Genomic DNA, 25385 nt, shown 5'->3' on the forward strand with positions numbered 1-25385 from the left:
AGTTTGGAATTGAGCAGCAAGGGATGCAGCATGTGCTTGAAAAGCCCCAAGTTGGCATTTGCTCAGAGAGGAAGCAAGTTTGCAGTAGCCGAATCCCTTAAGCAGCTTATCTCCTCCTCTGCTGCAGCACAGGGTGATATAGTGCAGTAAGGTCTCCAGCCTCTGCCTGTTGCTGCAGAGACACTTTGGACACTTTAGTACAGGGTTGGGATGTTCAGCAGAAACATAAAAAACTGAAGAGAAAGACCTCTGATCTGCATTCTCAGAAAGGAAAATTGAACACACACTTCCCACAGGCAAAGAGCAGATGCACAAACATACTTGGAGGTCAGCATCACTCTACTCTGGTGAGTAGCTGGTTAGTGATGCAGACTCTGACATGTCCAAGAAATGAGTACAGATCCTATGCAGTCTGGTGAGCACAGAACTCAGTTACAGTTTGAACTCCCTAACTGGGACTGAACACCCTGAATATTACAGCCTGAAGAGTGGAAAAAGCCTTCTGTGATTTGAGCCAATCTATTTCTACCTAGAAAATCTTAGAAAACTAGCTATTAAAACTAGCTATTAAAATCCTAGAAAATCCTAGAAAACTAGCAATTAAAACATCATAATCACAAAAAATAAAGTCATTTTCCTGACCGGTGCTAACAGTGGCCTACAGTGTAGACACTGTGTGCAAGGTAAAACACACCACCACAATAGTATGGGCTAAAGCTCACAGTTGGTCATCACATAGCAAATGTATTTCAGTTTTGAAGTTTTGTCATTCCTGAATACAGATCCTATAATGAACTCCAGAAGAGACCTTAACCCTTTCCTCTTAAGGGTGGGTGGGCAGTTGTGATTTGTAGAGCTCATTGAAAGGAAAATAGTGAGATGAAGAAGTATGAAGGCCTTAAAAGAAAAATTATCATCTTCCAGTCCAAATCATTAGTCAAGAAACTTTCTGCAAAAGGAATAAACCTAGAAAAACATTTTCAAAGTGATTGTGGGAAAAAGGTGAATCCTTTTGGGATTAATGTCCAGTAAAGTATTAGGAATATTGTTCCCCAAAGTAAGATAGGAAGTGAGTACATGAAAGAGAGGAAATGCAATTTTAGGTAGAGCCACCTGAAATGAATCTGAAAAAAAAGACCAGATCAAATTGCTTGTTTATATTGTGTGTAAAAGTGTTTGCCACACTAGCTGTGATGGTGGTGTGTGCTGCCCACTCACCTTATCCCCACATGGATGCACGGTGGCTGCACAGAGCCAGGCAAACGTGGGAGAGCCAGTGCCAGCTCTTCAGAGCTCACACCTGGCCCAGACCCACCCCACATCTGTCCAGATGTATGGTCTGTCAGGCCTTGAGAATGTTCACATGGAGACCCTCATCAAGCAGTGTGGCCCTAACAACCTTGTGTTCACCACAACGAGTTCAATCGTTTCCCACTGTACTCTGACCATTGCAAGCCATGCCCTGGAACATGTCAGCAACTAAAACACAGCATCTCCTCAGTGGCTGCTCTGTATCTTAGGACACTTTGTGAACACACTGGTGAAGAAAAGGAAAATCTTATCTTTGATTTTAAGTAGCCACAAGGATATAGATCCCAGCAGCAGCAGCCAAACTAACAGTCTCAACGAGCTAAAAAGCCAGGCAGAAATGTCAGCTTAGGTTTTTTTTGTCTCAGCTGTTGGATGAATAAATCCTTTCAAACTAGGACAGTTAGATTCTGAAATAACTTATTCTTGCAGAGATAAGAGGGATGAATTTACATCTTCTCCTTGCTGAGGTAACTACTGCAAAGGCGGACCTTTTATTGCAGGATCCTCCCTTATTAATAAATTATGTCATTTCCCCTTGATGCTGAGGGTTGAAGGTAAGTCCATCATTTTTGCTTAATTCTTCAATGCCAGTTTAGAAAGCCTTATTTGTCCAAGTAAACTTTCTCTGTCCCTGCAATTCTCCAGAAGTGATATCTGTTCAATGGTGACCCATCACTATGGGACAAAAATTTAATCTCTAATTCTTGCAAAAGGCTGCTTTCAGTAGCACTGAAGGAGAAATTGAGGAACCCCATATTTTGGGGAATAGAAAAATAGTCAAGAAACAAGTCAGAAATCATTGTTTGGCTTTTTTAATGAAGGATATAGAACAGTATTTAATGAAAGAAATTACCCCTGCTTGCTGAAAATTGATCTTAAAATTTTCATGAGCAGTTTTCAGCAGTGGTACTAAGTTTTGGGATTCTTTTTCTTGCCAGAAATTCAGAATCCTTCTCTCTCCCTCTCTCTCCTTTAAAAAAGAAAATGATACCTTTTTTTTAGTAAAGACAATCAGTGAATTTGGGAATCAAAGCCATTATAACAGTGAAGGATGCTGTCCATCTCCTCCAAGCAGAAATTTTGTCTTCAGAGATGCCCCCATCCCCTCCAAGACTGACTTCACCACATGAAACCTACTCTTTTTAAAGTTTCTCTTGGCTTACATCAGTCTCTAAGAAGGAGAAGACCCTTCCTGCCCATCCCTTGTAGGGCTGGCTCTTTCTTCTGTAAGAGCATTTTGAGTAATTAATTTCTAAAAAGCCTGGCCCTGTATTTGCACTGTAAACACACACACTGCATCAGAAATCTCCTTTCAGTACATTATGCTAAGCTTAAACAAAACTCTTGATTTTAGAAACACTATACAGGACATTGTAAATCACCACCTTTGAAAGCATAAGTCAATGCCTTCCTTTTGCTAAGTACACTTGTAAAACTGCACACAGACATTTTCCAGAACTTTGAACAATTCAGTCTCCTGGTAAGACAAAAAATGGTTTGCATACACCTGTATGGAAAGTGGTATCTAATCTTTTATGTTTGCTATTGGAGAGTGCTCAGGTCAATCAACAGGCAATAGAAGGTAGTGGTAACTTTTATTTTCTATTTTATTTTACAGTCAAGGTTGAGTATTTGTTTTTGAAAGATTGGAGGACTTGGTTGGCAGTGCCAGGGAATCGGACTCTTTTTATCTGCGTGCTTGTTATGAGGAGGAGGCAGGTGCAAAGCAAGCTTTCTGACATTGTCGGCAGCAATAATCCCCACCTGAACATTGACTGGCCACCTGCTCTTCAGGCACAGAGACAATTCAGGCTCTAAGTTACTGTAGTTCTAAGTCTCTGCTAAGTAAAGACTCATAAATGACTCAAATTACACTAACATCAGTGGGTTTGACAATATATCAATATTTAATCACTGACAGTGATTTCTTCTGGATGCACCTGAAGGCATGCAGCCCAACCTGAAAAGGCCTAACCCGACATGATACATCTATGGTTTATGGAGGACCTGTTGCTGAAGATAGACAGCATCTGAATTCCCAATAACCTTCATGCCATCAGCCACCCAGCTTGTGATTAGAGCCAAGGCACCCTTAAAGCTACTTTTGTTTTGCTTTTCTTTCACTCAGTAGTCAAAATCCATAAGCTTTTCTTGCAGAGATTGGCCCTCAATTTACAGTGGGATTTATCATTTTTATGGGAAGTTACTTTCATATGTTTAGTGACCCATGCATCCTAAAATACACAGCGTAAGGCAGCTGTCAAGAGGCACAGCAGACAGGAAAAGGCAGAGATGTACAGAAGCAAGTTTGTTAGGAGGCAGTGTAACTTCTCTTATGCAGGGGGAAAAAAAAGACAGATGAGGGTTGGCCTCGTTCTTCTGTTATCTAAATTTATTCATTTATTGCCTGTAAGTTACAACTGTCTACATGGCAAACATTCCTTGCTCCCCAGTCCTGATATGATGTCATTCCTCCCTACTGATAGAAATACCAGATTTTACTCTCCTGAGACATTTTAAAGCTGTACTTTGCAGAGGTGCCACAAAACACTCCAAGGAAATCATCTGTGGAAGGGAATCCCTGCAGAAATAGAGCTCCATACTTAACCTGCTGGTTTGTTTATTCCTTTCAAAGGAATATGATGCATTCCATAGAAAGACCTGCTGGCTAAACCCCTGTTTACATCACTCTCACTTTCCTGCAGGGCAGGCATCCCTGGACTAAGAGTAGGTGGCACTGGGCAAGCAGTGCTGGAGTCTGAGCTCGGCTGAGAGGATTGAAGGTCTGTGGCGGAAGAAACACTCAGTAAACACCTCATTAACACACAACTAAAAAGCAAGGAAAGTTATTTGAGGAGGATTTTACAACTATGCCAGGTGAAAATGGAATAAAGTCATTGCCTTCTGCAAGTTTGCAAGGGACAAATGATGGACATGATAAAAATGAGACAGTAAGTGAACTGATCTTTGCTGACTCTTACACAGACCCAACTCAACAAAACCTGCCCAAATCTAGCCCAGCCATCCAGCTCCCCACCTCCACCACCAATTAGGAAACTGCTAAAATTCAAACCTACTGTAGGAACTGCAGGTGAAGTGCAGAATTACCAACACCACCTTTCATGGTGCTGTTGGCTTTTTCTTTGATATGATCTGCAGTAAGCTGCAGGTCTCATTGTCAGCACAATGCACATATATAGAGGATAGAAAAGTTAGATGAAATGGGGGAAAAAATGGAGGGGAGAAAATGAAGCTATCTGGTGAAAATTAGTGACAGGAATGTACTGCTGGTGAGAGACAGACTAGCATGAAATTGTGAAGTTTTTTCATACTCTTTCTCTCTGGTGATGCAAAAAATACTCTTAACTTAGAGTTTGTTTTGTTTTTTTTAATCAAAACATTATCTATTCCACCCCACTCTTTCAAGAAAGGGGAAAAAATAAAATAATGTAAAAAATTAAAAGAAAGAAATCAGCAACTCTTCTGCTGACATGGCTATAAGACCTTTTGATGCTACTATCCTCATTACCTGTAACCCCTTCAAACATCACAAAAATATTAAAAATATCTTAATAATTCCATTTGAAAAGCCCCATCAAGAAAACAAAGCCATGATCTCAAGTTTACTAGGAGTTCTAAAAAGTAGTATTTGTTAACTCTGAAAATGTTGTTGGTCAACACTCAACATATCTTCATGCACCTGCCCATCTTATTGATAGTGTGTGTTCCCCTTGCCAGGACTTTCATTTTGTACACACATGATACCTCTTCAAAACAAGTGCTGCTAATGGGTGATCAAGGATATGCAGGCAATAAAAGCAGAGAAAACAGCAGCAACATTGCAAATTACATCATTCCTTAATCAGGAACAAGGCCAAGGATATTTTAGCATATTCAGGAAGAAGAAGGAAAAAAGAAAACAGCATGCAGAGAACAGCTCTACACTCTGAACGAAGAGAATACAGTTACTTCATGCTGGATTTATTTCAGCACAACATAACAGCTTTCCACAAAGTGGTTTAGATGGAATTCCCAGGTGACTTGTTGTGTATTTAAATACTGCCTGCCTAGGATTTAAATAAACAGCTTTTATATTAATTAGAAACAAATCCTCTCAATTGGAAGGTATTAACTGTTTCTAAATTGCACACACAACAGTTACTCAGACTTTGATTCAGTTACAGGCTTTTAAACTTGTCAGCCACTCGTAGTCTAATATGCTATAACTACAGTTTTCAGAACTGCAATAAAATATTGATTCAGCTGTTTTAACCTTTCATCGATCAGCGTAACATGTAATTAAGTCCTAGGAGCAAGCAAGTAGCTCATTGCTAGCACACCAGCCTAGGTACATATTTACAGCCTACGCCTAGCAGAATTGTTTTACGTGTGTTTTGCAGTAATACACATGCCAATTATGTCCTTGCTAATTTCTGATTATAGTTTAATCAAAGACACTCAACACTGTGCAAGTAGGACCTGAATATAGATTGCCAGGCTCTTCACTGACCAAGTACAGTGATTTCACCAGCTGAGAACCTGACTTACAGGTTTCAAAACTCTGATGGCAAAACCATTCTACCCTTGTCAAATGGCCTGTGGCTGCCAGAAATTACAGGAGTTGTTGTTAGATCCACCTGATAATGATAGTGCAAAACTCCCTCTGAAGGCAGAGCAAAGTTCCCTTCTTAAATTCACAGGATTATTTAGTAGCTCTAAATTTTATAGAGCCTCAGAACGAGCCTTCTCTAAGATAACTGTCTTGTCTAACTCCTGGGAACAATGCTCTGTTTTTCTTAGCTTTGACCCCATTAGGTAAATCCATGTGGGTTTCTTTTCTGGCTGACTAGCTGAAACAAGATGTTTTTTCTCTTGGTTTACTTCACACCATTCAAAAAAGCTAAACAGATTCTCAAAATGTTTGTGATCAGAGTGAATAGGCCAAATTAATCCTTTGTGCTTGCAGCCTGTTTTTCATTAATTAGTGGAAACCCAACCTGACAATACTCAATATCACAGTCTCCAGACTAAGAGTGCATTGCTGAGATAAATGGAGTAGAAGGAAGATGTTAGTTCCTGGCATTATCATCCTCCTGTACAATAGCAGTTTGTTTGTTTATTTGAATATATATGATAGCGGCAGATAATATGCTGGGGTTTTGTTTGTTTTTTTTTTTTAAAGCCTAAGACATTTCAATGAAGTTATGTAAATGAAATATACAGACCAAGAACAATTATGGTTGTCCAGCTCTTTTGGAAATCTCCATAGTTTTGTACAAAATTCCTCTCTTTTGGGTGCTTTCACAGATATGTTGAATTCCTGGGTGTATTTTCAGAAAAATGAATGTACAGTACCCTTTTCCTAGGAGCACCTTTTCTCTCTCAAAATGTACAGTCACACAGAATTGATGTTATCCCTCATCTTGGCCTCTCTTGGATGAATAAACACCAATTACAGCTGTTGAGGACCCTGCAGCACAGACCGGCAGAGCTCTTGGCAGAGCCGCACACATTACCTGTGCAATCAGCACCAGGTATCACAGTCCCACGCTGAGACACTGACCAAATTGCTAGTGCCTCGTGCCCATGGTTCAACACCACAGAATCATGGAATGGTTTGTGTTGGAAGGGATCTTAAAGATCATTTAGTTGCAAGGCCCCTGCCATGGGCAGGGACACCTTCCACTAGACAAGGTTGCTCGAAGCCAAATCCAACCTGGTCTCTAACACTTCCAGGACTCCACAACTTTTCTGGACAACCTGTTCCAGTGTCTTACTACCCTCACAGTAAAGAATTTTTTCATAATATCTAATCTAAACCTATCCTCTTTCAGTTTAGAGCCATTTCCCCTTGTCTTATCATGACATGCCCTTGTAAAAAGTCCCTCTCCGGCTTTCTTGCTGGCCCACTTTAGGAAACATCACAGGTGATCATGTGCACGTGGGAAAATCAATCTTCTGACTCATCCTCCTAAGGCCTGAGCAGAGACCTCTGCTTCAGCCAGCTGTGAAGGTAAAGATGACCATGAGAATATCACTTTTTCTAGATTTCGTTCCTTTTAAAATAAACACATTGGCAAAAAATATTAGAATTCTTTAAAATGACTCCAGAAAAAAATTTTCTAATGAGGAGTAGTTAAAAAAAAAACCCAACTCAACAAACAAACAAAAGAACCCAAAAAACAAAGCTAAAGTCAGCCTGTCTCCTTTGTAATCTTCCTCCCTTGCTACGGAAGAGTGAAATTTTTGCTTTACTCTGAGGCTTGAAAACCAAACCCCTATGGGTTTGTAGATTATTCCCTGCACACAGAGGTCAAAGAGCAAGCTGTGGTTCCGAGCAGACCACAGAAATGATAACCAGAACCATCCCTCTGTCAGCAAGGCTGACACACCTCACGATGCCCAAGCAGCGCTCCGTGACAACGCCTCTATCACACTTCCCAGTGGCTGGAACACCTTTGTTTTTGTGCCTCACAGGTAAGTCAGTGTGACAGCCAGCACTTTTCTCATCCACTTTACTCCCTTGCACCTGGAAAATAAACCACTGTTTCTCTTTTGCAAGGATCCATTTCTCCATTAGCCATATTTTCCTGGGGTCTCACACTACTTCCAGACTCAGTTTTGATTACTAATGTGACAAGTGCTTGTGCTCTATACTCCATACTTATTCCTGGTGTACAGTGCTTTTATAAAGCCCAATCTACCTGAAGATTTTACTTGCTGTGTAAGTGGCACATCTCAGCCTACTTCTCCAAGTCATCTTTATTTATTTAGGAGAAATTCTTCATGCTCTAAATGGGTAATTTTGTGGCCAATGTGTCTGAACCTCAATGTGTTTGAGCCTCAATGTGTCTGAACTCCCAGTGTTTAACAGCTGGGATTGGGTTGCCTCTGGAAATCTCTACAGTCTTTACCCTCCTAACTTTGTTTGATCAGTCCAAAGAACACACTAATCCAAAATCTAAGCAAGTTCTGTGGCCAGACCCATTGCTAATGGGAAACTGGAGTCATCCATGGAGAATCACTGATTTGTGTCCCCTAGCAATCTGGCTTACACAAAATGAGATAAAATAGTGGGTTTTAAAGATATTGCAGAAAACACTAGTAATTATCTTCTCAGGCTCACAACAAACTCCATTTTGCTGTCTTTCTCAGTGAAACATGCTTGAAAGACATGATGTCCCACAAGAGGTCAAAGGAAGGAGGTGCTGTCCAAGCAGGAGACCTGCATCTGCGTTCTACTCACCTCCATGCAGATCCTCTGCTATTAATAGTACAGCTGAGATTAGGTTTCAGGCTTTATTCCAGTAAGAAACATTCATCTGCCTGCTTCTCTTCTAGCCAAGCAGACAAGTTCAAACAATTCAGGCAGTTTAATCAGGTATCGCTTCCTAGGGAACAGGGCAAAAGGGAGGACTACAAAAGAATATCACTATATCCATATCCAAGCATCAGATTTCAGGCAAACCAGTAAGGCAGAAATACTTTGCTTGGTGAGAGCTCTGCTGTCAGCCTTATTTAATGGAGGAATGTCTTATCTTGGACACCTCAGCTGATCCCAGGTACTGCATTATCACACAGGAGATACGAATTGTCATGCAGAGCTTGACCTCCAGGAACACGAAACTTTCGTCTTCTGAAAACTGTCCTGAGGACCATGTAACTAGACTTACGTTGCATTTTCAAATTAAATGCTTCCTCGTTAGGCAGTACAAACACTGTCAAGCAAAACTGAGTTTACTGATTTTTTTACTAAAAATAGTAAAAAAAAAATTTTAAAAAAAATCATTTTGATAATACCAAAGCATTTTGTTTCAGTAAAGTTGTTCCAAAACACAAAAAGTGCTATTTTCATATGTATAAACAGAAAGGAAAAAGTTTCTCAAAGGGAATGAATTTCTGATTTCTGACTTCCTCTGAAGTAGACATGATCTCAGATGTCCCCTTTTGGTTATGTTTTGACAGACAAAATAAAACAACAATGTTTAGTTACTGTCATCAAGTCAACACCGTGACTTTACATTCAGATAGAAATCAAACATGATTCACCACAAAGTCTACTGTGTGTTATCTCAGGGCTTTTTTTAGGACAGGAAAGTGTCAGTCTTTCACAGTCCCGGCTGGAGGACTCAAAGCATGTCAGATGAAGAAGTAGGATCAAAATGACAATCAGAAGGGTGATTGGTCTTGCTGGGATGACAGGCAGGGCATGCATGTGGAGTGAGCACATACATGTGCACTCTGTTGCCCCTAAACTCCCTGCTGTCCCTTTTCTTGTGAGCCAGCAGGGCACTGAGCCCGCTGAGAGGACTGACTTGCAATTTCAATGCCCTTTAGTGATGCACAAGAACAGAGCTGACAGGAAAACAGGGGATGGGGCATCACAAGGCTGCTGTTAATTTGCATAGCCGTGAAGCCCGTGATTTGCCCACAACACGTGATTCAGGGACCAGTAATTACATATTTTTATAATGACAATTCTTTGTAGGAATTATTCTAAGGAGGTCTCTTTTCAGGGGCTGCCACATCCTAATTACAAAACAAACCCATAGATGCCTTTAAGGTCTTGCTTAGAATCGTAGTGGTCCCACTGAAGGGCATTAGTCAGGGGGAACATCAATATGCCATCCCAGACCTGTTCTAGTCACTCATACAGAGCTTCTGCAACTTCATGGCATTGTGGGTACTAAAGTGGTTGTAACAAGCCTATAGTTACCTGGAGGCTTACCTCAAATGCCAGGCAACCAGTAAGCTAAACTATGCCTCTGTTCTCAGTGACAGCCAGCAGATAGAGGTGACACAGAAATTTGTGGGATGGGACACTTTCCCAATGACCCAAATCCCTGAAGCGCTGCTTCCTTCCACCACAAAATATTGCCAAAGCTATCATTTGAGAGAGAGCTTCCCATGAGGAAGACCTAAATGTCCCCTTCTCTCCCTCCCCAAAATATCCTAGATGTCCATAACCAAATCCTTAACCCTTAACAGCTCTGTTTGTGGTAATTAACAGTAAGTATTGAAATGCATCTCTTGATAGCATTTCATACTCAAAAGTAGCACCAACAACCTTCTCTTAGTTTAATCTTGCAAAGGAACTGTGCAAAAGTACATAATTATTTTCTGAGCTGAAGGGATTAGGAAATATCCATGTGGCTCTGATGTAAACAAATAAATTAACACACAAAGATAGATTAAAAAGGAAACACCAAAGCCAGAATAACAACAAGTATGTGCTTATGTTAACTGTTTTGCTTGTAAAGATATTTTAACTTCATTTAGAAATACCCCCTCTCTCTTTCTGGATACACAGTGTAGAACATTCAAAAAGAAATCCTGATTTGTAGGATCCAGTTTGCAAAGGGAGCTATTGGGAAGCAAATTTCAGAGACCATATTCTTCTTATGAGTCATTTTCTCTGCTTCAAAATTATTCCAATTAAAAGATTTTTTTTTGAGGCAAAGCACAATTAAAGTGGCCTCCTTTGCTTAAATTAGAACAGGAGTGAAATGAAGAATCTGACCCATTCCTCTAATTTTACAAGCTCAGTAGTAATCTAGCTATGTTATTCACTTAGAGAAACCATTAATTTTGCTATGTGGTTGAAACTAGAAGGCCTCAGTTTTCTTTCTCTCACTTTTCCCCTCTCCTTTTGCTCTTTGTCTATGCACCTGTTTGCGCCACTTTACCATCCCATTTGAAAAACTTTGGGTAATCCTCTGGCACTAACCCTGGTGTGATAATACTCCTGTTATTCAGCAGCATAATTACAAAGGACAACACAGATAAAACATGTTTTTCAGTTCTGCTGTGAATATGCCAGTTTTGCCTGCCTTCAGGGTGAATGATTTCTAAAACCTCCTGTATTTAATGTTAATCTAAACTCTCCACATAATGAAACTTCCAGCACCTTACAGAAAAATGGTTACTTTTGACACATCAAAGTGAATGCTAATGGTCAAAATTTTTACAGCAGCTCCTTTAGCTGCAGCCCCTTCTCCAGAAAACTCTGTGAACCTTGAACAGACCTGCCTAGGAACAGTTCAGTGTTAGGTCTTACTTTGACAAGGGAAAGCTACAGCAGAGGGAAGTGAAATGCTGGTGGCAGGCAGCAGACCAATGGCATAGGTAGAAACAATACCTTTAGCTGCTCCATCATAATCTTTTGGACCTGGTAATGTCACTGAAATTTATAAGCTGGGTATTGTTTGCTTTCCTTTGGTATTTTTGAGACAACTTGAACTAATCTTTCACCAGCAGGAAAGTTTGCTACCCACTAAACATGTGGAAAGCTCAACAAGACAATTAAATATCACCTAGTTCCCCAATTAGGGACAGGGAAAGTCAGTATCTTCACATCCCTTTTTCCCTCCCACTTCATCCCTCAGCTGGGAAGGCCAAGATTTGCTCTGTTTTGTTTCTCAGGGCAGGTTTGGACTCATTTGGGTTGGAATCAAGGGGGAACAGTACTGGTGGCTTGGGTTTCTCCTCTTGAATTCCAGACTGGTGGCTGCTCCTGTTAAAGCCACAGGAGCATTTGCCTGAATGTCTTATGTGGGTGCAGTGGCTGAAATGTGACCCAGTAAGAAACCTCATTCAAACAGGTAGGAAATAGGGATCATGTGGAGGGCTATAAAAACAAGATAAATTACCCTGTAATGTCTTTTTGATACCCTAAACAAAACACCTAAGTTTAGAACAAGTTTTTCTCCACCACAGGATAGACAAATGTTGTTCCTTTATGTTTGTCAGGCATGTTGTTTTATTTTTCTCAGACCACTGAGCTATTTGGGGCAGAACAGCTGTTCTACATCCATGCTTAACTCTGGGCCCACAGCTAAACATGGTGATTATGCAGTGATGACAACAGCAGATAATTTGACAAGCAGGAGGAATAGCCTTCATTTCTTGGGTGGGGAGTTTATCCAAAAGCATTGCACTCTCATGCTTCAAGAGCACCTGACAGCAGCTCAGATCAGACTCCTACCTACTGAATCACAAAAAAGGATATATCCTCTGTGAATCTTTAAAATATTTGTGATTCTTTCTGGAACCTTTCCTTAGCCATAACAACATACATTTTGCCTGGTTTTACTTCTACATAAACATAGTCAAATGCTTGTCACCAATGCCTGGCACTCCCTCAAACTTGGTGGCTGCCTAAAAGTGCAATTTCTATCAGCCCTGACTAGAGCTAATGAATCCAAGGCTGAGAACTGAAAATAACCCATAGAGTTATCCTTGACCCCGACTCTCTTACCTAACAACTCTTTGGACACACTGAACCAAAAGGGTGACAAGACGAGACAGAAAGTCCCCAAGGACAGTGCTTGCTGGATAGGAGCCAGTCTAGCACAGCCTCCTGTGATCTCTGAGACAGAAGAATAAAGGTATTGATCAGTGCCTAGAAGCAAGTCAACCACATCATGTGGTCCAAGTCAGCAGGAAAAGCTCTGTGTACTCTCAAGGTCGCCTCCCAAATGACCAGATATTACCCTGTCCCCCAGAGAACTGAATAAGGCCTAAGGAGAAGAAAGACATCTTCTGTTTGTTCTTCACAAACTTGTCAAAAATCTTTTTAGCCAAAATAAGAAAACTGTCCTAAAGGAACAATAATTAGCCACATTGTCAGCAAAGGGTAAGACAAGACAGAGGGAAAGACTAACCTCTCCAGCTACAGGTTTTGCTCTTCATAGTCTGTCACAGCATCTCAGATTGATCTGTAAAAATGTCCAGTCTAAATCAAACTGTGCAATGATGAACAGATCTCCATATATTCTTTCTAATATTTGCAGAAAGGCAATGATTGCTTCCTAATCCTGACATTTTTTTCTTGAGAAAACCTAGTATTTCCTCACAATGACAGCTCTTTGGTATCAGCCAGTCTGGTTTAACCAAGATGTCCAATGTTCAGATCAACCTGCTGATCAAGCATTTGTGAGTGATAGGTATGGACAAACAAAAATTAAATTATTTTTACTTTCCATGCATCTACAGCACAATATTTAAAACATGCTTATGAGCCTTTCACAGACTCACAGGATCAGAGAATAAGCCGAGTTGGAAGGGATCCACAAGGATCATTGAGTCCATCTCCTGGCTCTGCACAGAACCATCCCCAAGAGTCACGCCATGTGCCTGAGAGCATTATTCAAATTTTCTTGAACTCTCTCAGGTTTGGTGCTGTGACTACTTCCCTGGGGAGCCTGTTCCAGTGCCCAACCACCCTCTGGGGAAGAACCTTTTTCTAATATCCAGCCTAAACCTTCCCTTGACACAACTTCAGGCCATTCCCTCAGGTGCTGCCCCTGGTCACCACAGAGAAGAGATCAGTGTCTGCCCTTCCTCTTCCCCTCACGAGGAAGCTGTGGACTGCAATGAGGTCTCCCCTCAGTCTCCTCGAGGATGAAGAGACCAAGAGCCCTCAGCTGCTCCTCATATGGCTTCCCCTCAAGGCCCTTCACCATCTTCATTGCCCTCCTTTGGACACTCTCTAACAGTTTAATATCTTTCTTATATTGTGGTGCCCAAAAGTGCACACAATATTCAAGGTGAGGCCGCCTCAGTGCAGAGCAGAGTGGACAATCCCCTCCCTTAACCGGCTGGCGATGCTTTGCTTGATGCCCCCCAGGACACAGTTGGCCCTCCTGGCTGCCAGGGCACTGCTGACTCATATTCAACTTGCCATTAACCAGGACCCCCAGGTCCCTTTCCAACATCTCATTCCCCAGTCTGTACATACGTCCGGGGTTGTCCCATCCCAGGTGCAAAATCCAACAATTTCCCTTGTTGAACTTCATATGGTTGGTGATTGCCCAGTCCTCTAATTCACTGAGGTCTGGTATAGCACTTCCACCTATGGATGGTGATACCCTCCCCTCTGGATCAAAGTTATCAGTCTTGTGTACACAACATGAGCTGAGAGCTCAAAAGGTAGAAGAGTAAAAATTTTATGTAGATGACAAGAAGCCTTTCCCTGACTCACTATATTCAGAAAATGAAGAGGATGCTCAGTGGGCCTACAGTGAGTACTAAAGCTGAGAAATCATACAATAGTTCTGGGTGATTTCCAGGGTTCTCCCCTAGAGCTGCCTGAGGTAACTCAAATGTCATTAACTGACTAAGACAGCCTGTAAGATCCAGGATTAAGGTGGTAGTCTTGAGTGACGGGCCTTCATCATAAAAGACAAAACATTCATTTGATCCACTCTTATATTAACCATGGGGTTGAGAATGAGTTTCAGTGCCTGAATAAAGACAGAAGCTGTCTAGGTTTGCATCTTAGTGTCCATGAAAACTTGAAATGCATCAAAAACATCCCAAAGGGAACACAGGTAGCTTACGTTCAGTCCATTTCTTCTGTGAAAAGCCTTCCAAGATCAAGAAAAAATAACATCTTCTGCACAAAGAGGCAAAAGAAAAACTTAATGAATTCTCTGTACACAGGTTCCTCAGGTGAAAGATGTCAGTTATTTTGTGGATGGGCATATTTTCAAAGTTTCAAGATAATTAGGATAATTTTATAACAGTTTGGAATCTTGTCAGGATAGAAATTGGGCAAAAAATCCTTCTAGAACAGACCTGATTGTGAGAGATCATTCGTTCCATGGTCCTAGCCAGCTGGAAATACTGTGAATAGCTTCTTCAATGATATTTCAGTCTCCTGGTTTTGGATCCAGATGAAACCAGGAAGTGCTGAGAAATCATAAATGCCATTAAAAGACAGAGAGGGAGAAAGATTAACCAGATTTTGGCCAATCTCCAAAACTCTGCATTTCAGTTTGGGGCAAAGGTTCAGGCTGATTTTCACAGAACAGTTTGTCCAACTTAGTTATTTCCCGCTCTTACACGGTATAAAGTGTGTTTGCTTATCTTTCACTCCCTTATACAATAAGTACTGCTTATATTCCTTATACATCAGGCGATGCGTGTACAGAAAGAGAAAGAGGACTGGAATCATGGCAAGACTCCACAGCTAATTTAGGATCAGAAACAGTGGGCGGGAGAAGCTGATTCCAGCTGCAAGGGGTTATATGGAAATATCCCTCTCAATTTTTCAAAGTCTTGTCCCATGTAGCCCTGTTGGTCATTAGCTAGAAATAATAACATGTATTATTGATAAAAAATGAATGGAGAAATTCATTGCATAGGTCAGCTGAGACAAAAAAGAAAAGTTTTTTTCCTGATTGTTAAGGGAGAGAGGGGCCCAGAGTGGTCCATTCCCCCTCACCCGTTTCTGAGAGCTGGACACAAGGTAAGAGTCAGTAGGAGCAAGGAAAAAGGGCTACTTACCCCTTAGCCTCATGGGTTTTGACACAGCTATTCAAATGCTATTGAGCACAAATCTAAGTGGTGTTCTGAGCAGAGATTGGTGTCTTCTCTTACATTTAGAAACACTCTTCAGGTGCTGAGCAGCTTCTGCACCCACAGGGTGCCTTCAGCACCCAGCCTCAAACTGCAGTAAGGGGCACTGCCTCGGGATTTGAAACTGTCGTGTCAGATCATCTGAATGGGATAAACTGACTACACTAATGCCCACAGGGCTCCTGTGAAAGTGTGGCCACAGATGCTGAACATACCACACACCACTGCTGAAACAATACAGTGGACAGACACGTCCAGGAGAGACCAAGGCAACAGTAATAAAAACAGCAGGTAGAAAGCAGCATATGATTTTTCCAGAAATGATTTTCAGACAAATACATTTTCTTTTCCTTGTGGGGAGGGGGGGGGGGGAAGCGAGCTGCATGTCCTTTAGAAACAGTGCTGGTATTATTCATGCTGCCAACCAAACCACTTAAGCTACAGAACCTTTGCAGTACCACAAGTGTAATACAAAAAACAACCAAAAACCACTTACTTCCTTTTTTTTCGCCCCTGAGTATTGACATTCTTGTGCAGTATTAGGAGAGCTAATTTAGCTTCCAGTTCTAAGAATTTTTGAATCTATAGCCAGTAATTATTTGCATTCAGGGGTACAAAAGAGGAAAACAAAGCCCACAAATTCTAGCACATTCATGTGGGATTGGGAGTTGAATTAGGATCCTCACACCCCATTGAATTATCGGCCCCCCTATTAGAGCCTTATTAAAATGGTAATGATTATAATGCCAGTCATAGGCAGGCTGTCGCACCTGTCAAAAAAAATACCCCGATTATCCTGTTCATTCAACTGTCTGGCATTCGAATCCGTGTCTCAGGTTTACTGTTCTGTGAAGTTTTTCTTTTTCTTTCCTTTTTTTTTTTTTTTTCTTTTTTATGAAGAAAAAGAAAAGATACAGGAACAAACACTTCCACTTAGGTGATAAAAAAAAATCCCCTCTAATTTAGCACATCTTACTACCCATGTGGTGTTATGGTATCTGGGACAGCAATCTGAGGAAATAGATACTATTTCACTGAATTTCTCTATCGTGAGGAAGAATACATAGGGCTGCACTAAAATCTCTTTATAAAAAGGAACATTGGTTTTTAGGAACAAAAAGAACAATAGGCCTTCCTCTTTCCACCCCCACCCCCCCCATTTCTACACACAGCCAGGATTACGTTAGTCAGAGCAGTAAAGTCTTTCTTCATACACAAAATAAACACCTCGGATGGTTTAAAGGGACAGTCCTCAAAAGATTAATATTAGTCCACTGGCTTTGCTATGGAAGAAATAGTGTTAATTCATTTTCTCCTTTAAAATTAGTGAACATATAATTCAAAATAAGTAGTACAAATCTAGGGTCTAATCCTGAACACATTTAGTAAAAGGACACTGGGGCTTGGAGACTTCAGCCAGCTTCCAATTGAAAATCCTACAGGGATTATTCCAATAACCTGTTGTTAATAGCAAAAACAACAGTATTTTTAATAATAAAGATACATGGATACTTGGCTTTCCCTAAAGTAGAAAGCAAGTAGAAACTGCACAGACAAGTTCCTGAGAATTTCAGTGATAATCAGGCGGAGAGAAGATTAAACATTTTCCACCTTATTCAAAAGATGCCTTTTTCCTTTCCTCTAGCCCAGTTGTATGAGTTTGTCAAATACCACAGCGTAAAAGAATGTCAGTGGAAGAGCATTTAGGGACTGAATACCTTCAATAGCATCTGAGACAGATGCTGTGTCACCAAGTGCCCTGGACTCTTTTGGGAAGTGGAGTAACCAACAAAAGACCGGTTGGGTTCTGTTTGTTTTGGTTTGTTCCAGAAAAACATTTTTGATCAAACATTAAAAAGAAAGCTAGGATTTTCTTAGCATTGTGATTAAAGAAGCTTGTAAGAACTGCACTTAGCAGGCATCAGCTCCTGAATGTATGAAGCACTAGATTTGATCCTGTTTTCACAGAATTAACTAGGAAAAAAAATCCTTTTATTTTAGAAGTCCACTTATTAACTTGCATAATGATTCCCACTCTGACATGATAGGGATTGTGGCTACATTTTGGTAGAAACAGCCTCTAAATGTTGTATTATTTAGGTCATTCTTTGTGTTTCTAAATACAATTTTTCTGAGCTCACAGCATCTAAAAGAATATCTTTAAGGTGAAAGGGAACAGAATTTGATAGGATGTTGTAATGAAAAACAAGAATTAACCATAGAATTGTAGCCAATAAATGAGTGAGCAAACAGTGTGCAGCTGCTGCCTATCACTTCTTTGGTCTGAACACACACACATACATTTTTATTTTTGGACCTCATGCTCCTCAGTGTTCTGCTTTCTGCTTTTTTTAGATGATAAATACTTAACAGTAGGGACGGATGCTGCTTGTTCAGTGCCTGCAAAGGGAACACTGTGCCTTAAAGAGGACTTTGGTTATTTAATGGTGCAGTGATCCCTTTTTAAAAAACCCCAGTTATATCCATGCAAGTAGAGCTGGGCCAAGCTCAGAAATCCTGTCTAAAAATAATCACAATCACTTTAACCCAATCACCACACAATCAGAGATATCTGAACAATGTGGTTGAACAGTGAGAAATAAGCAATCTACACATATTTCTGTTCTCCACTCCTAAATTCAGCAGGTGACCAGAAGGCTGAAGCAGCCTTTGGATCAAATTCAAGAAGTTTGAAGGTTATCTAAGCTTTTGCAAGGGGTTAAGGATGCTCTGAGACCATACCACTAACCTCATAGCATGTGCCACTCTGACTCTGCTGCCTACTCACTTTTTACTGCCTTAACTGGCTTCTGTCAGCTTAGAGCTCCTTATCCCTCATCCCTGTCTCCTTACTGTGAATTGCTGAAATGAGAGAAGCTACAAAGGATGAGGAGACTGTGACAGGATAGATGCAAGTGCTGTCTGAATGTATTTCTGTAGGTGGCACATAGCTTGGATCAGGTGACAAGTAGCTGAAGCAGTGGAGCCATGAGCTTCTTCCCACCACCTTAGTGCACCTCATCTCAGATGCTTCAATCTGCAAGAAAACCCGCAAGAAAATTCAGCAATCTCTTCTGAGAGCATTACTGAGTGAATGCTGGAATCGATTAAACACTACCATAGCAATGGAGACTAACACCTTCACCGAGAAGGGTCTCCAGATCACTTCACCAATGACTCACTTGCCCAGAATTTGCCTGCCAGTGTTCAGAATGTGAGTATTTGAGGGGACGTCCCAGGTTGCATCCTCCCCTTTTCCTGCTTGAATTTCACCAACACTCGTGGTTCTGTGGCTTTTCCTTTTGAGTGAATGAATGTTGCCACCCTTGTTGATGTGGTAGCTAGAGAAACTATCCATTCCTTCAAAAAAATCCTCAACCAGAAACAGACCACCTACCCATTATTAACCAGGGTTACCAGTTAAAAATGTTCGAAGGGGGTCACATGAATGGAGAACAGTGTGCATGTTTTATTAGTTTGAACAACAAGGGAATAGATGGATGAAAGATAAGGTAATGATTTGTGACAGGGGTCCAAAATTTGATTTCAACAATTAAATTATCCTTCTAAGAGATCCCCAAGGAAATCTATTAAAATACCATCTTCCCCTATCCCCAAAGTATACAAAAGCTGCCTAGTAACTGTCCAGTATCACTGCCTTTGTGACATGTTGGATGATTCCCAAGACAAAAACCATATGCTGTCGGATGAATGGTAGAGCAATCAACAAGGAAAGGCTATTCTTTAAATTACTTGCCAAAAAGAAAAAAAAAAAAAGAGAGAGAGAAACCAATGGCTATGCCACAAAGTTTGCACTAGAACACAGGGTTTGGTTTTGCTCACTTGGTTTTTCACCCGATAATCAGAATTACTCCCAAGTCACAAAATCACATCCCTAGAAAGTGTGAGGATTGTCACTTTTGAGGCCGTAAAACTCTGCACCAAAGGCAATTGTCATGTTCAGAGGAGCATGTAGCAGTGAAAAGTGGGTTGGCTGATGCTTGATCATCATATTAACCCTTTCATCAGTTCCCTGGGACTGTTATTGAAGTCTAAGCTTTCTCCTCTCACTACCACTCTTAAGCTATCTTATTCTACTGTTTTATCTAAGCTTACCCCTACTGCATAAATATTGTTGTTTAAACTGAGAAGTTTCAGATGTAAAGCATGGGAAAAAAAAGGTAGAATGAACTGCTGCATCATCATAGAGATAAGGGAGACTTTTGGTTTGACTTGAGCTGGACATAACCTTTTCGCTTAAAAAAAACCACTTGGAGCCAAATGCAGAATACAAAGCAAGACTGAGCAACATGGGACTTGGGTTCTTACATACCTATGTCGCATCTCAGGTGCTCAATTTATTTACCGCTGAAAAATGTATCTGCTGTTGATAAGAAAAGAAGCTGTGGTGCAGATGTGGCATTTTGAAATACCAACATTGTATCTGATACGAGAAATCAATATCATGCACCCGTGTGACTAGTATCACAGACAAAGCTTGCTCCCAGTCAGTGGCTCATTATAGTTCAGAATAATTCCCTATAGACTACTTTCATCCGACATTATACTAAAAAACCCCAGCTTACTCTCTATATAGTGCAACACATAGTGTTGCACATAGTGTTCAGAAGCTATGAATAAAAAGCATTTTTTAATGAAAAACCTACCCTTTGGGAGGCAAGCATATATCTCAGTTTACTGCTTTGTCCACACACATGCTCCAAATCCACAAATTTAGGCATTCACATAACTTTCACTGAATTTCTTTTTCAGAATAACAAAAACTTGTCACAATGTACAGAATTTTAAGCAAATGAGTAGTTTCTGTTTAGGCAGATGCATACCATTGTGTCTTTGTAGGACCTGGACTTAAGAGACCTGGTAACCAGATACAGAGCGCTACATACAGCTCAGCTAGAACATTTTCAATACCAAGGCCTTCAGGTCTATGCAACTAATCAACAATCTCATAAAACTGCTGCAAAATTCAACAACAACAGAAAAAGAAAAAAAAAGAAAAAATATATAATTTTTTGCATACTGTGATTTCCCTTCTCTTAGGGAAAACATCAAACTTTTAGAAAAACTAAAGAAATGTCAGTCTGATATCTATGAATTTTCCAGATATGCTTTTCTCTATATATTATTATTTATGATCTTGACACCAAAAACCCAGATTTGAAAACCACCCAAACCCTTCTCCAGTCTGGCCCCAAGTCTAGTTAGCATTCTGTTCAGAATATCCTACTTTGACTGTGAAAAGGAGCAGTTACCTCTTTCATAAGCTGCTTTAGAGAGAAGAGAAAAAAAAAAGAAAAAAAAAAAGAAAGAAAGAAAAGAAAAAAGAAATATTCTGTCCTTGAAAGGCTTGAATAGATGCATACCATTATGGGACTGGTAAAAGTGACTGGGACAAGTACCTGAAAACATACTGAGGCCAAAACCCCCTCTGATTTACCAAGGTCAGGATTTACTCCATTGCTCCACAAAACACATCTACGTGTAAATTCTGACAAGCTGCTGCCTAACCCCACCAGGCACAGGTGGGGTCCCTGTTCTAGTATTTCCAAGGATCCCTAAAGATGTTGTGTTGACATGGATATGCCCATTTAAGTCCTGGTGTCTAGAATGTACTTAGACTACACATAAACCTGCTGAGATACCTCATTGTGATGTTCTCCTGCTTATTTTGTCTGCAAGACATGACAATCTGTGTTTCCTGTGCCCATCAGTAACATGCAAAATGCAGCAAAGAGTTACCTGTAGCCTATATTGTTCCCCACTTTTACTTCCTGACTGCATTTGTCTTCTTATCTTTCTTATGCAGCTTTAGCACCCCACTTGGATCTGGGGATGCTCCTGGATAATGAATACTCTGGGCTCTTGAAGGTGCAGTTTATGGATGTATCTGTGAGTCTGTCTCTTACTAAATCCCGTATGGGTGTCTACTGTAGCTGGGACTTTAACTTCATAGTATTTATTTTATTGTGTTTCATAAAGACTTTACTAGCAGTGATGACTCACCCAAGAGTTATACATGGTAATTACCAGAACAACTGGAATTCAAGATTTTCAAGCAGGGGTTTGACTCCTCACAGGTGTGTGTACCACACAGGAATGAAATCAGTGGGATTATTCCAACCTAGTTTCAAAGTAAGACCAGATCATGCTCATTAATTTATACCCAAACTATAAACAGCACTGAAGCATACTGCAGGTGGCTGTTTTTCTTGGAATATTCCTGCTTTTCACCATGGGAGACAAGAAGAAACACCTGCCCTGCTGCAGTATCAGTTGGGTGTAACTACACAATATATAACTAGGAATTACACAGAGCCTGCTTTCCAAAGTTAGTCCTTTAGTATTGCAGCAGATCTTAACGTGATAACAGGAAACACAGTATTTACAGAATTAGTGGATTGTGGCTGTTTTCAAATGGCAATGATCACATAAGGCATGGCCTAAAAACGTTCTGCTGTTTCCTATTACCTGTGACAGTGGAGACTGCTGTAGCTCTACACACAAAACTCTTGTCAGGAGATACACATGCAGTGCTTCTTGGTACTTTTATAGTAGCCTGGGCCATAAAGTGGACACTGACCTGTTGGGAAGAAAAAAAACAGTTTAATTTTTTTCCCCATTCTGATAATTGTAACAGGTAAAAAAGAGAAATCTGTAGTTGATACACAGTGTACGGTGGAATAGGAGACCATTTCTAGGTGTTTGTACTGAAAAGCATCTTTGGCTATGATTGTGTTTTCTGACAAACTTAATTCTTCAGTGACAGACAAAAAAAAAGCCCCTTTTACTTTTCTTATGAATACTTTTTGTCACCTTGTAACTTTCCCGGCTTGTTAAAATGACCGGGAAGAGACTGTAGGATACTGTGTAGGATACTCACAGGGATTTCCAAATGTTTCCAAAACTTTCCAAATCAAATCCTTTTAACTGGGATTTAGTCATTATTCCTTACTCAGGCGAAACCAACACAATGTAAACTCCATGAAACAACATGTGGTAAGGGAGAGGTGGAAGAGTCCAGCAAGCTCTCTGCCATGTGCCCAACCAACATCTGATGGCGCTGTTATGCACTGTGGTCACAGTGCACTCTATCATCCCAAGTGGATCATTTGGAGGATGCTTTGGGTGCATTGAGCATGTCTGGGCAGTAGCCAGTCCACAACAAATGAATGTCTGCTTTGCCCAGCATTCAAGCAGGCAGGATTCAGCCCAGTGACTTCAAATGTAGAGAAGGACATGACACTGTGGAAGCAACGAACAAAATAAGCTAACAAACACACACACATGCACACTTTAGCTTTGATTCTCATCTCTGACTTCCATAGTATGACCCTAGTAAAGTCACTACATCTTCAGATCTCATGTTTCCAGGTGCAAAACATCCATTTATTCTCTATTTAGCACAACAGGGGCTAAATGCTAACCTAATACAAATAACAAGCAGCAGATGTATGCTTCTAGAGAGCCTTTTGCCAGTCATGTTTCCAGTAACCAGGAAAAAATGCTGGTTATTTCCATGAACGGAAGGAGGGGAGCTCAATCAGGAGCACCCTGTCTCTGTACCTCCTGGATTCCAGCAACACAAGAGCTGCCCGTGCCTCCTTGCCAAAGCCAAGGGATTGTTTCCAAATCTGTGAGCCAAAAGTGCGATTATACCTTTTTGGACACACCTCCTTTTCCCCGGTTGCTCCTTTCTACACCTCTCGTTCCAGCAGAAATCTCATTGTCTCTTATCTCCCCTCCACAGGATCTTTTCTATTTTTAGCTAGAGTGATGTCAGGTTTTATTTCCTCTTCTTTCTCTCCATCCAGTAGCCCCTAACACAGCCCCCCCCCCTCCACCACCCTGTGCATTTGTAACAAAAATGTAAACTTCAGAAACTATTTGTATTTCACGGGCATTCACACATTATGCCAAAATGATGGCCCAAAACTTTGGCGGGTAATCTCAACCCCAGAATTCGTGAGCTGATGATGAATGGCTGTGAAGCCTTTGTGATTGCTCAGGCTCCATTGTGGCTGGAACAATGGAGGAGGACACAAGTCTGGCTCAGGAGAGCAACGGATAAAACTGTTGGGGAGAATGGCGGGCTCCTGCCGACATGACCACTTGTTGACATTGAAAGGATTCAAAAACAAGTGAGCAGAAACAGAAACGATTCTGTTCGGCGAGGCTATTAGTTGCAACGTGTGGCAGTGGAGCGGTCACTCCTGATGTGTTTCCTCACTAATGAGCCCTGAATGCCCTATTAAACTGGGATGCTATAGGCCCAGCGCCACTGGGACAATGCTATGCATGAATGACTCCCCCAGCACCTATTGGCTGCCCGCATGAAGGAAGCAACTGGCAACACTCAAATTTAAACGGGGCTGACAGTACAGTTAAATGATCATTAATTAGAGTTGCTGAACAGATAGGGACTCAAAGCAATTCTTAATGACAAGATAACAGTCTAGTATTACTCAGCTTTGCAAAAGTTCAAGCTTGTACCCCATCTCAGTCTTCGTACTGTACAGACGGGTGTCAAGTTGATTTTGGTTTCATTCATATATTCACAAAACAGAAGAAATCATGACTGTGTGTTGAGGCAGTAATAGAGATTTTTATATGTAAAAATGAAAATTAGCCTGTGATAAAAGTAGATTTTGTGCAGAAGAGTTCACATTAGAAAATGGAAAAGAGAGCAGTAAAAAGAATCACTCTTCTATTAACATGTTTGTAAATGAATTTATAAGAAAGCCACCATTCACCCTTTTTGTGTGCTCTTTCATCAGCCTCTCTCCCTGGGACTTAACATGCTCTATTCATCCAACTTCAGTCCAGCCTTACAACTCAAACCTCTGGTTTGCTCGATCAATCGCTGAACACTTATCTGGAAAAACAAGAGAACTCAGCATCAAAGTATCAAACGTCAGAAGCAAAAAGTTAGAACAAGAGATGAACTCTCTGGCTTGAGGGCATCATCCCCATCCATCGTTTGGGAAGAGCCTTTCCCCAAGAGCACATTATCTCCTAATCACCAGCTTCTGGGCTGTTTGCATCATTCTGTGAAATGACATGTACGGTCCCTTCTTGCAACAGGATATTGGATAAGCATGAGTATGATTTCCTACAAGAAATCCTTTTCACTGAAGATTATTGTTGACTGTATATAATTCAGTATATAGCATAGCATATAGTATAGTATCAAGAGGTTCATAAATACACAGTATGGTTCTTAAAGACTTACAGGCTCAGGGTATTTGTGCAAGTTCTCCCACCAGGGAACGAAGTGGTGAAACAAACAATGTGCATTTGTGACTATAATAGTAAAGGCCAGTATTTGGCAGTGTACTTTTATTTGGCATTGTGATTTTTGTTAGAACATATTCTTAAACTGTGAAAAGTATACTGCAATAACCACTTTAGTTCCACAATAGGTTATGTAGCAACATGTATGTATATGTTTGATACTGTGAACTAAGAATAAGTTTCTTGATTGAATCATAAAACTACATAAACTCTTAATAATACATTATTCTGAAACTTTTTATAACTCTATTTGCATATTTTAGGAAACAAAGATACTGTAAAGAGGGAGGTAGATTGTAGCTATGATGAGATTGTTGTAGATTGCTGAGAAACTCACTTTAGCAATTATTCATATTCCATATGAAATTCTGTGATATGATGCATACAATACCACATGATTA

General features: G+C 40.6%; 1 long non-coding RNA gene across 1 annotated transcript; it reads right to left on the reverse strand.

The window, feature by feature from the left end:
• Positions 1–2211: 2211 nt before the first annotated feature.
• LOC113952117 lies at positions 2212–24559 on the reverse strand. The gene is made up of 3 exons (XR_003529402.1): positions 24444–24559; positions 22162–22273; positions 2212–2281 (listed from the first exon to the last, which is right to left on the reverse strand). It is a non-coding gene; the product is annotated as an uncharacterized LOC113952117 (long non-coding RNA).
• Between the last annotated feature and the right edge of the window lie 826 nt (positions 24560–25385).

The sequence above is a fragment of the Corapipo altera genome, unplaced genomic scaffold (genome assembly GCF_003945725.1).
Source record: "Corapipo altera isolate COAL_440 unplaced genomic scaffold, ASM394572v1 1, whole genome shotgun sequence".
Classification (NCBI taxonomy): Eukaryota; Metazoa; Chordata; class Aves; order Passeriformes; family Pipridae; genus Corapipo; species Corapipo altera.